Genomic DNA, 12662 nt, shown 5'->3' with positions numbered 1-12662 from the left:
CCCAGTCCCAGCTAGCAAACACACACAGCAGCAAACATGGCACACACCATGTATAATAATACATTGGATAGAGTAACAGCCAAAACTAACAAACAATTTATGTAGGAATGGGACAGGGGAATAACCAGGATGATACAATAGACAGAGACATGGACTGCTTCCCAAATGGCACCATATAGTGCACTACTTTTGACCAGAGCCCTATGGCACCTATTCCCTATATAGCGCACTACTTTTGACCAGAGCCCTATGGCACCCTATTCCCTATAGACCAGAATGGCCAATGCCACCCTATTCTCTATAACACCCCAGGACCATATTCCCTATATAGTGCACTACTTTAGACCAGGACCATATTCCCTATATAGTCCACTACTATTGACCAGAGCCCTATTCCCTATATAGTGCACTACTATTGACCAGGGCCCTTATGGAACAGGGTACCATTTGGGGCAGAGTTATTCATTGAGACTTGTCCAGGTCCAGCTGCCTGTTTCATGGAGCAACAGGACAATAGCACCTACTTGAATAGGGCCTGTGAGGGACAATGACCACGGGTATACAACTATAGAAAGAAACACAATCTATGCTGCCATCATTGACATGAATGGGAACGTCTGTTCTATAGACTCTATTTCTGTGTACACAACCAGCCATCTCTACATTGAATCCAGATACAGATAAAGTGTTCCGTCAGCAGTATCTCTGGAGACCCAAGTAACTGAACTTTTAGTCCCTTTCTGATGACACACAGAAACACAGACACACAGTCACAGACACCGACACACAGACACAGACACACAGACACAGACACACACAAACTGACTGACACGTTGATAAGATAAGAACCGTGAGTTCTTACTGAGTGTATATGCCACCTGTGTTCTAGAATAATCTACTGTATGTCATGGTCACAAGATAAGAACACGAAGAGCCAAAACATTCCAGCCCAAATCCCCTTGAGTAAGAAGGAAGAGGTTAGTGGTCACTGCACGACAGGGGAGGTAGAGACGGAGATGTTTCCTCTACTGGGAGAAATACTCCCAAATAAGATCAGATTTTTTTCAAGACAATATCTCAATCAATGTCCAACTTCTGTGCATTTACTAATAACATAAAGCTGTGAATCAATCTGGATGAGGGAAAAAATGCAAATATGACTGCCTGATATGTATATGACTGCCATAGACTAAGGGACATACCATGACCATTAATTCCCTGAAGAATTTACATTATATATAAGTAATACATAATGTATTACCATCCTCTGTGTTGTTGTTGTTTACTAGTAATACATAGTGTAACCATCCTCTGTATTGTTGTTTACTAGTAATACATAGTGTAACCATCCTCCGTGTTGTTGTTGTTTACTAGTAATACATAGTGTAACCATCCTCTGTGTTGTTGTTTACTAGTAATACATAGTGTAACCATCCTCTGTGTTGTTGTTGTTTACTAGTAATACATAGTGTAACCATCCTCTGTGTTGTTGTTGTTTACTAGTAATACATAGTGTAACCATCCTCCGTGTTGTTGTTGTTGTTTACTAGTAATACATAGTGTAACCATCCTCTGTGTTGTTGTTTACTAGTAATACATAGTGTAACCATCCTCCGTGTTGTTGTTGTTTACTAGTAATACATAGTGTAACCATCCTCTGTGTTGTTGTTTACTAGTAATACATAGTGTAACCATCCTCTGTGTTGTTGTTTACTAGTAATACATAGTGTAACCATCCTCCGTGTTGTTGTTGTTTACTAGTAATACATAGTGTAACCATCCTCCGTGTTGTTGTTTACTAGTAATACATAGTGTAACCATCCTCCGTGTTGTTGTTGTTTACTAGTAATACATAGTGTAACCATCCTCCGTGTTGTTGTTGTTTACTAGTAATACATAGTGTAACCATCCTCTGTGTTGTTGTTTACTAGTAATACATAGTGTAACCATCCTCTGTGTTGTTGTTGTTTACTAGTAATACATAGTGTAACCATCCTCTGTGTTGTTGTTTACTAGTAATACATAGTGTAACCATCCTCTGTGTTGTTGTTGTTTACTAGTAATACATAGTGTAACCATCCTCTATGTTGTTGTTTACTAGTAATACATAGTGTAACCATCCTCTGTGTTGTTGTTGTTTACTAGTAATACATAGTGTAACCATCCTCCGTGTTGTTGTTTACTAGTAATACATAGTGTAACCATCCTCTGTGTTGTTGTTGTTTACTAGTAATACATAGTGTAACCATCCTCCGTGTTGTTGTTGTTTACTAGTAATACATAGTGTAACCATCCTCCGTGTTGTTGTTTACTAGTAATACATAGTGTAACCATCCTCTATGTTGTTGTTTACTAGTAATACATAGTGTAACCATCCTCTGTGTTGTTGTTTACTAGTAATACATAGTGTAACCATCCTCTGTGTTGTTGTTGTTTACTAGTAATACATAGTGTAACCATCCTCTGTGTTGTTGTTTACTAGTAATACATAGTGTAACCATCCTCCGTGTTGTTGTTTACTAGTAATACATAGTGTAACCATCCTCTGTGTTGTTGTTGTTTACTAGTAATACATAGTGTAACCATCCTCTGTGTTGTTGTTTACTAGTAATACATAGTGTAACCATCCTCCGTGTTGTTGTTTACTAGTAATACATAGTGTAACCATCCTCCGTGTTGTTGTTTACTAGTAATACATAGTGTAACCATCCTCCGTGTTGTTGTTGTTTACTAGTAATACATAGTGTAACCATCCTCCGTGTTGTTGTTTACTAGTAATACATAGTGTAACCATCCTCTATGTTGTTGTTTACTAGTAATACATAGTGTAACCATCCTCTGTGTTGTTGTTTACTAGTAATACATAGTGTAACCATCCTCTGTGTTGTTGTTGTTTACTAGTAATACATAGTGTAACCATCCTCTGTGTTGTTGTTTACTAGTAATACATAGTGTAACCATCCTCCGTGTTGTTGTTTACTAGTAATACATAGTGTAACCATCCTCCGTGTTGTTGTTTACTAGTAATACATAGTGTAACCATCCTCTGTGTTGTTGTTGTTTACTAGTAATACATAGTGTAACCATCCTCCGTGTTGTTGTTTACTAGTAATACATAGTGTAACCATCCTCCGTGTTGTTGTTTACTAGTAATACATAGTGTAACCATCCTCCGTGTTGTTGTTGTTTACTATTAATACATAGTGTAACCATCCTCTATGTTGTTGTTGTTTACTAGTAATACATAGTGTAACCATCCTCCGTGTTGTTGTTGTTTACTAGTAATACATAGTGTAACCATCCTCTGTGTTGTTGTTGTTTACTAGTAATACATAGTGTAACCATCCTCCGTGTTGTTGTTGTTTACTAGTAATACATAGTGTAACCATCCTCTGTGTTGTTGTTTACTAGTAATACGTAGTGTAACCATCCTCTGTGTTGTTGTTTACTAGTAATACATAGTGTAACCATCCTCCGTGTTGTTGTTTACTAGTAATACATAGTGTAACCATCCTCTGTGTTGTTGTTTACTAGTAATACATAGTGTAACCATCCTCTGTGTTGTTGTTTACTAGTAATACATAGTGTGTTGTTGTTTACTCCTCCTCTGTGTTGTTGTTTACTAGTAATACATAGTGTAACCATCCTCTGTGTTGTTGTTTACTAGTAATACATAGTGTAACCATCCTCTGTGTTGTTGTTTACTAGTAATACATAGTGTAACCATCCTCTGTGTTGTTGTTTACTAGTTGTAGTGTAACCATCCTCCGTTTACTAGTAATACATAGTGTAACCATCCTCCGTGTTGTTGTTGTTTACTATTAATACATAGTGTAACCATCCTCTATGTTGTTGTTGTTTACTAGTAATACATAGTGTAACCATCCTCCGTGTTGTTGTTGTTTACTAGTAATACATAGTGTAACCATCCTCTGTGTTGTTGTTGTTTACTAGTAATACATAGTGTAACCATCCTCCGTGTTGTTGTTGTTTACTAGTAATACATAGTGTAACCATCCTCTGTGTTGTTGTTTACTAGTAATACGTAGTGTAACCATCCTCTGTGTTGTTGTTTACTAGTAATAGTGTAACCATCCTCTGTGTTGTTGTTGTTTACTAGTAATACATAGTGTAACCATCCTCTGTGTTGTTGTTGTTTACTAGTAATACATAGTGTAACCATCCTCCGTGTTGTTGTTTACTAGTAATACATAGTGTAACCATCCTCCGTGTTGTTGTTGTTTACTAGTAATACATAGTGTAACCATCCTCTGTGTTGTTGTTGTTTACTAGTAATACATAGTGTAACCATCCTCCGTGTTGTTGTTTACTAGTAATACATAGTGTAACCATCCTCTGTGTTGTTGTTGTTTACTAGTAATACATAGTGTAACCATCCTCCGTGTTGTTGTTGTTTACTAGTAATACATAGTGTAACCATCCTCTGTGTTGTTGTTGTTTACTAGTAATACATAGTGTAACCATCCTCTGTGTTGTTGTTTACTAGTAATACATAGTGTAACCATCCTCTGTGTTGTTGTTGTTTACTAGTAATACATAGTGTAATCATCCTCCGTGTTGTTGTTGTTTACTAGTAATACATAGTGTAACCATCCTCTGTGTTGTTGTTTACTAGTAATACATAGTGTAACCATCCTCTATGTTGTTGTTTACTAGTAATACATAGTGTAACCATCCTCTGTGTTGTTGTTGTTTACTAGTAATACATAGTGTAACCATCCTCTGTGTTGTTGTTTACTAGTAATACATAGTGTAACCATCCTCTGTGTTGTTGTTGTTTACTAGTAATACATAGTGTAACCATCCTCCGTGTTGTTGTTTACTAGTAATACGTAGTGTAACCATCCTCCGTGTTGTTGTTTACTAGTAATACATAGTGTAACCATCCTCCGTGTTGTTGTTGTTTACTAGTAATACATAGTGTAACCATCCTCTGTGTTGTTGTTTACTAGTAATACATAGTGTAATCATCCTCCGTGTTGTTGTTGTTTACTAGTAATACGTAGTGTAACCATCCTCTGTGTTGTTGTTTACTAGTAATACATAGTGTAACCATCCTCCGTGTTGTTGTTGTTTACTAGTAATACGTAGTGTAACCATCCTCCGTGTTGTTGTTTACTAGTAATACATAGTGTAATCATCCTCCGTGTTGTTGTTGTTTACTAGTAATACATAGTGTAACCATCCTCTGTGTTGTTGTTTACTAGTAATACATAGTGTAACCATCCTCTATGTTGTTGTTTACTAGTAATACATAGTGTAACCATCCTCTGTGTTGTTGTTTACTAGTAATACATAGTGTAACCATCCTCCGTGTTGTTGTTGTTTACTAGTAATACATAGTGTAACCATCCTCTGTGTTGTTGTTGTTTACTAGTAATACATAGTGTAACCATCCTCTGTGTTGTTGTTTACTAGTAATACATAGTGTAACCATCCTCTGTGTTGTTGTTTACTAGTAATACATAGTGTAACTCTGTGTTGTTGTTTACTAGTAATACATAGTGTAACCATCCTCCGTGTTGTTGTTGTTTACTAGTAATACATAGTGTAACCATCCTCTGTGTTGTTGTTGTTTACTAGTAATACATAGTGTAACCATCCTCTGTGTTGTTGTTTACTAGTAATACATAGTGTAACCATCCTCCGTGTTGTTGTTTACTAGTAATACGTAGTGTAACCATCCTCCGTGTTGTTGTTTACTAGTAATACATAGTGTAACCATCCTCCGTGTTGTTGTTGTTTACTAGTAATACATAGTGTAACCATCCTCTGTGTTGTTGTTTACTAGTAATACATAGTGTAACCATCCTCCGTGTTGTTGTTTACTAGTAATACATAGTGTAACCATCCTCTGTGTTGTTGTTTACTAGTAATACATAGTGTAACCATCCTCTGTGTTGTTGTTGTTTACTAGTAATACATAGTGTAACCATCCTCCGTGTTGTTGTTTACTAGTAATACGTAGTGTAACCATCCTCCGTGTTGTTGTTTACTAGTAATACATAGTGTAACCATCCTCCGTGTTGTTGTTGTTTACTAGTAATACATAGTGTAACCATCCTCTGTGTTGTTGTTTACTAGTAATACATAGTGTAACCATCCTCCGTGTTGTTGTTTACTAGTAATACATAGTGTAACCATCCTCTGTGTTGTTGTTTACTAGTAATACATAGTGTAACCATCCTCTGTGTTGTTGTTTACTAGTAATACATAGTGTAACCATCCTCCGTGTTGTTGTTGTTTACTATTAATACATAGTGTAACCATCCTCCGTGTTGTTGTTGTTTACTAGTAATACATAGTGTAATCATCCTCTGTGTTGTTGTTTACTAGTAATACATAGTGTAACCATCCTCCGTGTTGTTGTTTACTAGTAATACATAGTGTAACCATCCTCCGTGTTGTTGTTGTTTACTAGTAATACATAGTGTAACCATCCTCTGTGTTGTTGTTTACTAGTAATACATAGTGTAACCATCCTCTGTGTTGTTGTTTACTAGTAATACATAGTGTAACCATCCTCTGTGTTGTTGTTTACTAGTAATACATAGTGTAACCATCCTCCGTGTTGTTGTTTACTAGTAATACATAGTGTAACCATCCTCTGTGTTGTTGTTTACTAGTAATACATAGTGTAACCATCCTCTGTGTTGTTGTTTACTAGTAATACATAGTGTAACCATCCTCTGTGTTGTTGTTTACTAGTAATACATAGTGTAACCATCCTCTGTGTTGTTGTTTACTAGTAATACATAGTGTAACCATCCTCTGTGTTGTTGTTTACTAGTAATACATAGTGTAACCATCCTCTGTGTTGTTGTTGTTTACTAGTAATACATAGTGTAACCATCCTCTGTGTTGTTGTTGTTTACTAGTAATACATAGTGTAACCATCCTCTGTGTTGTTGTTGTTTACTAGTAATACATAGTGTAACCATCCTCCGTGTTGTTGTTGTTTACTAGTAATACATAGTGTAACCATCCTCTGTGTTGTTGTTTACTAGTAATACATAGTGTAACCATCCTCTGTGTTGTTGTTGTTTACTAGTAATACATAGTGTAACCATCCTCTGTGTTGTTGTTTACTAGTAATACATAGTGTAACCATCCTCTGTGTTGTTGTTTACTAGTAATACATAGTGTAACCATCCTCCGTGTTGTTGTTTACTAGTAATACATAGTGTAACCATCCTCTGTGTTGTTGTTTACTAGTAATACATAGTGTAACCATCCTCCGTGTTGTTGTTGTTTACTAGTAATACATAGTGTAACCATCCTCTGTGTTGTTGTTTACTAGTAATACATAGTGTAACCATCCTCTGTGTTGTTGTTGTTTACTAGTAATACATAGTGTAACCATCCTCTGTGTTGTTGTTTACTAGTAATACATAGTGTAACCATCCTCTGTGTTGTTGTTTACTAGTAATACATAGTGTAACCATCCTCTGTGTTGTTGTTTACTAGTAATACATAGTGTAACCATCCTCTATGTTGTTGTTGTTTACTAGTAATACATAGTGTAACCATCCTCTGTGTTGTTGTTTACTAGTAATACATAGTGTAACCATCCTCTGTGTTGTTGTTTACTAGTAATACATAGTGTAACCATCCTCTGTGTTGTTGTTTACTAGTAATACATAGTGTAACCATCCTCTGTGTTGTTGTTTACTAGTAATACATAGTGTAACCATCCTCTGTGTTGTTGTTTACTAGTAATACATAGTGTAACCATCCTCCTCTGTGTTGTTGTTTACTAGTAATACATACCATCCTCTGTGTTGTTGTTGTTTACTAGTAATACATAGTGTAACCATCCTCCGTGTTGTTGTTGTTTACTAGTAATACATAGTGTAACCATCCTCTGTGTTGTTGTTTACTAGTAATACATAGTGTAATCATCCTCTATGTTGTTGTTTACTAGTAATACATAGTGTAACCATCCTCTGTGTTGTTGTTGTTTACTAGTAATACATAGTGTAACCATCCTCCGTGTTGTTGTTGTTTACTAGTAATACATAGTGTAACCATCCTCCGTGTTGTTGTTTACTAGTAATACATAGTGTAACCATCCTCTGTGTTGTTGTTGTTTACTAGTAATACATAGTGTAACCATCCTCCGTGTTGTTGTTGTTTACTAGTAATACATAGTGTAACCATCCTCTGTGTTGTTGTTTACTAGTAATACATAGTGTAACCATCCTCTGTGTTGTTGTTGTTTACTAGTAATACATAGTGTAACCATCCTCTGTGTTGTTGTTTACTAGTAATACATAGTGTAACCATCCTCTGTGTTGTTGTTGTTTACTAGTAATACATAGTGTAACCATCCTCCGTGTTGTTGTTGTTTACTAGTAATACATAGTGTAACCATCCTCTGTGTTGTTGTTGTTTACTAGTAATACATAGTGTAACCATCCTCTGTGTTGTTGTTGTTTACTAGTAATACATAGTGTAACCATCCTCTGTGTTGTTGTTGTTTACTAGTAATACATAGTGTAACCATCCTCTGTGTTGTTGTTGTTTACTAGTAATAGTGTAACCATCCTCTGTGTTGTTGTTGTTTACTAGTAATAGTGTAACCATCCTCTGTGTTGTTGTTTACTAGTAATACATAGTGTAACCATCCTCCGTGTTGTTGTTGTTTACTAGTAATACATAGTGTAACCATCCTCCGTGTTGTTGTTTACTAGTAATACATAGTGTAACCATCCTCTGTGTTGTTGTTGTTTACTAGTAATAGTGTAACCATCCTCTGTGTTGTTGTTTACTAGTAATACATAGTGTAACCATCCTCCGTGTTGTTGTTGTTTACTAGTAATACATAGTGTAACCATCCTCCGTGTTGTTGTTTACTAGTAATACATAGTGTAACCATCCTCCGTGTTGTTGTTTACTAGTAATACATAGTGTAACCATCCTCCATGTTGTTGTTGTTTACTAGTAATACATAGTGTAACCATCCTCTGTGTTGTTGTTTACTAGTAATAGTGTAACCATCCTCTGTGTTGTTGTTTACTAGTAATACATAGTGTAACCATCCTCCGTGTTGTTGTTGTTTACTAGTAATACATAGTGTAACCATCCTCCGTGTTGTTGTTTACTAGTAATACATAGTGTAACCATCCTCTGTGTTGTTGTTGTTTACTAGTAATAGTGTAACCATCCTCTGTGTTGTTGTTTACTAGTAATACATAGTGTAACCATCCTCCGTGTTGTTGTTGTTTACTAGTAATACATAGTGTAACCATCCTCCGTGTTGTTGTTTACTAGTAATACATAGTGTAACCATCCTCCGTGTTGTTGTTTACTAGTAATACATAGTGTAACCATCCTCCATGTTGTTGTTGTTTACTAGTAATACATAGTGTAACCATCCTCTGTGTTGTTGTTTACTAGTAATACATAGTGTAACCATCCTCTGTGTTGTTGTTTACTAGTAATACATAGTGTAACCATCCTCTGTGTTGTTGTTTACTAGTAATACATAGTGTAACCATCCTCCATGTTGTTGTTGTTTACTAGTAATACATAGTGTAACCATCCTCTGTGTTGTTGTTGTTTACTAGTAATACATAGTGTAACCATCCTCTGTGTTGTTGTTTACTAGTAATACATAGTGTAACCATCCTCTGTGTTGTTGTTGTTTACTAGTAATACATAGTGTAACCATCCTCTGTGTTGTTGTTGTTTACTAGTAATACATAGTGTAACCATCCTCCATGTTGTTGTTGTTTACTAGTAATACATAGTGTAACCATCCTCTGTGTTGTTGTTGTTTACTAGTAATACATAGTGTAACCATCCTCTGTGTTGTTGTTTACTAGTAATACATAGTGTAACCATCCTCCGTGTTGTTGTTTACTAGTAATACATAGTGTAACCATCCTCTGTGTTGTTGTTGTTTACTAGTAATACATAGTGTAACCATCCTCTGTGTTGTTGTTTACTAGTAATACATAGTGTAACCATCCTCTGTGTTGTTGTTGTTTACTAGTAATACATAGTGTAACCATCCTCTGTGTTGTTGTTTACTAGTAATACATAGTGTAATCATCCTCTGTGTTGTTGTTTACTAGTAATACATAGTGTAATCATCCTCTATGTTGTTGTTTACTAGTAATACATAGTGTAACCATCCTCCGTGTTGTTGTTTACTAGTAATACATAGTGTAACCATCCTCTATGTTGTTGTTTACTAGTAATACATAGTGTAACCATCCTCTGTGTTGTTGTTGTTTACTAGTAATACATAGTGTAACCATCCTCTGTGTTGTTGTTTACTAGTAATACATATTGTAACCATCCTCCGTGTTGTTGTTTACTAGTAATACATAGTGTAACATCATGGTCATCCCTACTGCCTCTGATCTGGTGGACTCTCTAAACAGAGAACATCCCTGGTCATCCCTACTGCTGCCTCTGATCTGGTGGACTCACTAAACAGAGAACATCCCTGGTCATCCCTACTGCCTCTGATCTAGTAGACTCTCTAAACAGAGAACATCACTGGTCATCCCTACTGCCTCTGATCTGGTGGACTCACTAAACAGAGAACATCCCTGGTCATCCCTACTGCTGCCTCTGATCTGGTGGACTCTCTAAACAGAGAACATCCCTGGTCATCCCTACTGCCTCTGATCTGGTAGACTCACTAAACAGAGAACATCCCTGGTCATCCCTACTGCCTCTGATCTGGTGGACTCACTAAACAGAGAACATCCCTGGTCATCCCTACTGCCTCTGATCTGGTGGACTCACTAAACAGAGAACATCCCTGGTCATCCCTACTGCTGCCTCTGATCTGGTGGACTCACTAAACAGAGAACATCCCTGGTCATCCCTACTGCCTCTGATCTGGTGGACTCACTAAACAGAGAACATCCCTGGTCATCCCTACTGCCTCTGATCTGGAGGACTCTCTAAACAGAGAACATCCCTGGTCATCTCTACTACCTCTGGTGGACTCACTAAACACAAATGCTTCATTTGTAAAAAATATGTCTGAAAGTTGGAGTGTGCCCCTTGCTATCTGTGAATGTTTTTTTTTAAGTAATTACATTTTTAAAAATGGTGCTGTCTGGTTTATTTAATATAAGGAATTTGAAATGATTTATACCTTTACTTTTGATACTTAGGTATATTTAAAACCAAACACTTTTAGACTTTTACATTTACATTTACATTTAAGTCATTTAGCAGACGCTCTTATCCAGAGCGACTTACAAATTGGTGCATTCACCTTAAGACATCCAGTAGAACAGTCACTTACAATAGTGCATCTAAATCTTAAAGGGGGGTGAGAAGGATTACTTATCCTATCCTAGGTATTCCTTAAAGAGGAACTACTGAAGTAGTATTTTACTGGGTGACTTTCACTTTTACTTGAGTCATTTTCTATGAAGGTATCTTTACTTTTACTCAAATATGACACTTTATCCCCCACTGGTTGGTTCCTGTGGGATAACACTAACATGGAGAGTTCCTTCGCCAACTTACTGACTAGCTGTCAGTGCAGATCTGAGCAGAGCCAGACCAAATCTACCACCCGGTACTCTACCCGGCTACCACCCGGCTACCACCCGGTACTCTACCCGGCTACCACCCGGTACTCTACCCGGCTACCACCCGGTACTCTACCCGGTACTCTACCCTGTACTCTACCCTGTACTCCACCCGGTACTCTACCCGGTATTCTACCCTGTACTCTACCCTGTACTCTACCCTGTACTCTACCCTGTACTCTACCCTGTACTCTACCCTGTACTCCACCCGGTACTCCACCCGGTACTCCACCCGGTACTCTACCCGGCTACCACCCGGTACTCTACCCGGCTACCACCCGGTACTCTACCCGGCTACCACCCGGTACTCTACCCGGCTACCACCCGGTACTCTACCCGGCTACCACCCGGTACTCTACCCGGCTACCACCCGGTACTCTACCCGGTACTCTACCCGGTACTCTACCCGGCTACCACCCGGTACTCTACCCGGTACTCTACCCGGTACTCTACCCGGCACCTTAGAGACCGCTGTCCTATGTACATAGTCATGGAACACTGGCCACTTTAATCATGTTTACATACTGTTTTACCTACTTCATGTCTATATACTGTATTCTAGTCAAGGCTCATCCTTTATAACTACTGCTGTACACACCTTTTTTATTCATATACTGTCAATACACACCATTTATATAGAGTACCAGTCAATAGTTTGGACACACCTCCTCATTCAAGGGTTTTTCTTTATTTTTTACTATTTTCTACATTGTAGAATAACAGTGCAGACATTAAAACTATGAAATAACACATATGGAATCTTGTAGTAACCAACAAAGTGTTAAACAAATCAAAATATATTTTAAATATATATTATTTAAAGTAGCCACCCTTTTCCTTGATGACAGCTTTGCACACTCTTGGCATTCTCTCAACCAGCTGGTTGAGAGAATGTATATATATATATATATATATATATATATATATATATATATATATATATATATATAAACTGGGTGGTTCGAGCCCTGAATGCTGATTGGCTGAAAGGCGTGGTATATCAGACCGTATCCACGGGTATGACAAAACATTTATTTTTACTGCTCTAATCACATTGGTAACCAGTTTATAATAGCA

At 37.2% G+C, this 12662-nt stretch overlaps 1 protein-coding gene across 2 annotated transcripts in view; it reads right to left on the bottom strand.

Moving 5' to 3' along the window:
• The window catches only part of epn3a (epsin 3a), a 70507-nt gene that overhangs the window by 33719 nt on the left and 24126 nt on the right, over positions 1–12662 (bottom strand). The gene's annotated exons all lie outside the window — the stretch shown is intronic.

Source organism: Oncorhynchus keta, chromosome 5 (assembly GCF_023373465.1).
Source record: "Oncorhynchus keta strain PuntledgeMale-10-30-2019 chromosome 5, Oket_V2, whole genome shotgun sequence".
Taxonomy (NCBI): Eukaryota; Metazoa; Chordata; class Actinopteri; order Salmoniformes; family Salmonidae; genus Oncorhynchus; species Oncorhynchus keta.
The sequence above is the reverse complement of the archived record's forward strand: the minus strand, read 5'-3'. Positions and strand labels throughout refer to the sequence as shown.